The sequence below is a fragment of the Eutrema salsugineum genome, unplaced genomic scaffold (genome assembly GCF_000478725.1).
Source record: "Eutrema salsugineum unplaced genomic scaffold, Eutsalg1_0 scaffold_12, whole genome shotgun sequence".
Lineage (NCBI taxonomy): Eukaryota > Viridiplantae > Streptophyta > Magnoliopsida > Brassicales > Brassicaceae > Eutrema > Eutrema salsugineum.
Window position 1 is genome coordinate 4,041,393 of NW_006256895.1, and position 4,529 is coordinate 4,045,921.

At 38.8% G+C, this 4,529-nt stretch overlaps 1 non-coding gene across 1 annotated transcript; it reads left to right on the forward strand.

The window, feature by feature from the left end:
- The first annotated feature begins 4,118 nt into the window (after positions 1–4,118).
- Positions 4,119–4,226, forward strand: LOC112089602. Its single transcript, XR_002901234.1, has one exon. It is a non-coding gene; the product is annotated as a small nucleolar RNA R71 (small nucleolar RNA).
- Positions 4,227–4,529: the final 303 nt, after the last annotated feature.

The window sequence follows — 4,529 nt, forward strand, 5'->3', positions numbered from 1 at the left end:
AACGAAGAACATCTAGAAGATTATAAATCCTAAATCTATCGATTCATAAGCAAAGACACACAAAATTCCCTTTGAAAAATCCCTTTAAACCCAACTGGGTAACTACTCAAACATATTGTAACAAAGCATCATAGAGTATTGAAAGTTGCAGGAAATTAAAGAAGATAGGGAAGAAAAACGAAGAACGGAGAAGCAGATGGAGGCGCGATGGCTTCCTCCAGCGGCGGCTCCTTCTTCTGAGACGGGGGCAGCGGCCTCTAGAGTTCCACACGACATCTCTCTCTCTCTCTCTAAGGATGTGTTTCTATCGATCTCTATTGGTCTCCTCTCTTTAGAATGACCTAAAGAGAGTATTTATAGCTTCTGGAGTGGTCTTGGACACTTAGGGCTTCAAAAATAACGAAAGGAATTGATCTGGGCTTTAATTAAGTTGTCTGGAAAGTGAAAGTTCTCTTGCCGCGGTCGCGGTGCTTCTACCCGCGGGAAAATAGGTGTTGGCCGCGGTCTTGGCTCATGCTCTCTTTCGGAACTGCATTTTCTGTCATTCTTGCATCGGGAGTATCTGCAGATCTAACCGTTGGATTGTCTCCAAACCAATTGCATTAGAAAGCTGGTTGGATCCTCTATGTTGTCTCAAATTTTGGGGGTGATCGGACGGTGAGAAGGTCTTCATCGCTTGCCATACGTCTGACGGTTTGCATTTATCCGAAATTGCTCATTTGTTACAAATTTCATATCTTTTGCCCAAGTTTCCTGAAAAGTCTTTTGAAACTCTAAAAAATTGAAAAAGCTTTAAAAACCATTGAAAACAGAGTTGAAACACCTGCATAAGATACAATTATGATCCATAAAAGTGGTCAAAATACGGTGTTATCAACTCCCACAGACTTACATTTTTGTTTGTCCTCAAACAAACCTAAGTCAGGAAAGAATTAAAAAAATCGCAGGAACTAAACAATATCTTAGTGACTGTCCTTCTAAACCATAACTTACCGTGAAACATCTATTTGGATCTAGTCTAGAAAATTCTCACTAAAATACAAGCGAAACTAGTCCGTTAATCCGTCATGCGAAAATCTACGCACTTAGATCTAACTTCCAGTCAACTAGCTCTCTACATTCATTAATTATATTGTGAGTTCTCATCAAAGACATTATTCAGGGTAGACGGCATTTGGCATTAAAGGCTATTTAAGTGGTGGAGCTTAGGTGTTTAGGGTTACCTGAAGAATCTGGAGGATGCAAGATATTATGCAAAACCGCAAGAGAGAGAAGGACCTGTTGATGACCGCAGATTTTCAGTCACTTCTCCTTTGCCAAATGTTGTTGCATAATCTTCCTCCTTTGTTGTAAAACAGGTGTTCCCCCAAGACTTAGATCTTTTCCGGGAATCATAAAGATAATCTCCAAAACTCCATATAATCAAATCAAGCTTGCATTAAGTATAAAATTCGATCACTCTAGACTCTCTAAGGCTTTTATTTCCTATCCTTTCCAATTTTCCGTTTTTTTTTAGAAAAGGGAAATGCCTTTTGAAGAGAGAGATACTAGAGGACGAGATTACACCAAAGTTTTGAAGTTTTTCCAAGGCAAACTGAGTTTTCTCCTTTTGTTGATTCATTCCAATGAAATCGGAGGTCTCCGTCTTCAGTGACTGAAAACCGCGTTGATCCTTTTTCTCCAACGCTTTTGCACATATCTGCATATAGAACAATGAAAAACAGGAATGCATGTGGTTTGAAAGAGGTTAGGTTTGGTGGGGAACTAGCTAAAGGTGAACTAGTCATTCCGGATCAACAAGGAGTGGTAAAAGGGTAAAGGAGTCTTGAATGTATAATTCGTTTCCCTGATCTAATGCTTCAATGAGAAAATTAAGTCAAGATTAAGTCCAGATAAAATGAGCTAGTATATCATGTCAGGAAGAATCTCCATGAATATAAGTCCTCTGGTGTGATTTCGTAATGCAAGTATTCTAGCTACCGCCTAGTCTAGGCCTAAATCACAAATAGAGCAAAAAAACGAGGAAATAGCGTAGAAGCACACTGGTCTAATTCATCATAGTATTGTTTATTGTGTTCCTGGTTTGAAAACGTTTTGAAAAACATTTTGAAAACGATTTTTGAAAAAATTTATGAAAAAGTTGCTGGGAAAAATTTTATGTAAAACATTTTGAAAAACATTTTATTACATTAATTGCTGCAGCAGTGTCTTTAGGAGGTGTAGGGATGTTTGTTTGGTCCTTGAGATTTAGATAGTTTAGAGGTTTTCTATAAGTTTCAGACTTATCAAGCATACACGCGCATTCAATCGAAATTTCTTCAAGGAAATTGCGTTCGTCTTTTGCGGGTGAAAGCGTGACACTTAAAGGGTCATCTAGAAGCAGATCTTCATAGACTTCCTCAATAATTCCGTCAAACTCATCAATCCAACAAATTTTGCCATCCAACGTTGGTTTATCGAAACTTTTGTTCATGTCAAACTGCATAACTAAGCCAGCTAGATGAAGGTCAATTTTTCCTTCAGGAACATTGATTATGGCTCCGGCTGTAGATAGGAATGGTCGTCCAAGAATAAGGGGATCTTTAGGTTCTCTTTCTAGTTCTAGAACTACGAAATCAGTTGGTATGGAACATTTTTCGATTTCGACAGGAACATCAATTAAGATACCTACAGGTTGTCTAATAGAACGATCAGCTAATAGTAAGGAAATTTTAGTGGGCTGGAAAGTGTGATGTCCTAAACGTTTTGCTACTGAAAGAGGCATCATGTTTATGCTCGATCCTAAATCACAGAGAGCAAGCTCAAAAGCTACATCATTGATGGTGCATGAAAGTACGAAGCTTCTAGGATCATTTTTCTTTTCATGGATTCGGCTTTGCAGGATAGAACTACATTCATGGGTTATCATCATAACGCCTTCTTCAAGGGTTAAAGAATTTGTTAGAATACCCTTCATGTATTTTCTTAAAGCGGGAATCATAGCACAAGCTTCTACGAAAAGTAATCTCACATTTAATTGATCGATTAGCTTTTTCAGCTTAGTTTTTTCTTTCTCCTTCTTTGGGTCTCTTAAGGCTCTAGGATATGGAGGTTTAGGTTTATAGACACGAGTTGGTGGAGGTGGAATTGGGTCTTCTCCGAGGATTTCCCGGGATGTATCTTCTCTTACTTCTTCTCCATCCTTCTCTCCTACCACTTCTTTTTCAACATCTTCAACCGTGATTCTTTCTCTTTCTTTTTCCTTTTCCTTACCCTTTTCTGCATCTTCGGGATCTTTAGGAAATTCAGGCTCTTTGTAAGCTAATCCACTCCTAAGTGTGATAGCTTTCACATGATTGGAGGGATCTGCTTCACTTGAGTTTTCGAAAGAATTTTCACTTGGCTCCTCCTCAGAATTTTCTATGTTTTTAGAATTAGTTTTGATCATCAGGCTAAGGAGGGTGGAAAATTTTTCATTGAAATCTTTCTGCTTCTCTTTTAGTTCAGACCTATATTTTTCAAGCTCTAGAATTCTTTTGTTTAGATTTTCAGCTTCAAAAGAGAGAAAACTAGAATATGGAATATGATTAGATTGAATAGCCAGGTTAGGTTCGGAAGGTGGTTTCCAGACAAGCTCGGAAGACGGTTTCCCGCGGTCAGGTTGAACATGACCGCGGTGAAATGAGTCTTTGCCGCGGTCAGAAACAGCACGACCGCGGTGAAAGCTTGCTTGGCCGTGGTCCGAATGAATGGACCCGCAGCGATCAGAAACAAATGGAAAATCTTGGATTTGATAGACTTCTGCAGTGTTCATCATCTCATGATCATAAGAATCCGTTGGGTTGTCCCAACCGTCAAAGTTACACGTATTGTGTACCTTGTTTGGTTGTTGCAATCCAATATGACTCATTATGTGATGGATACACTTCATAACTTCTGAAATCTCTTCTTTCTTCTCAGGAAGTGCAGAATTACCAAAGGTTGCTTGATTACGGATGTTGTTTGCGAAGTTGTTGATGAAAACAAAAGCTTCTTCTACAGATCTAGTTGAGAAGTCTCCATTACTTGCTGTGTCGAAAGAGTGTCGTAACTCTGGAGTAATACCTCAATAGAAGATACCCAGCATGTATTCGTCGGTATATCCATGGTGTGGACAATCTCTTTGGTATTTCCTAAATCTTTCCCAAGTATCTAAAAGATCTTCATCTTCTTTTTGTTTAAAAGTTCTTATCTTGTTCCTTAAGAGATTAGAACGATTTCTAGTATAAAAACGATTTAGGAAAGCAGTTCTATATGCTGCCCACGTTTTTAGTGAAGCAGGTTGCAAAGATTTTAGTCATTTGCTGGCATTGTCTCTCAAAGAGAATGGGAAAAGACTACACTTGTGGTAATCCCCATTTGCTGTAATGGTTGCACATAATTCTTCGAACGTCTCGATATGGTCAATCGGGTGTTCGGATATGTAACCATGGACTTGATTTTGTTGATCTAAATGGATATAGGGTACCTTGATTTCGGTTTTGCCATCCTCTCGTAAGGCTGGTTGAATA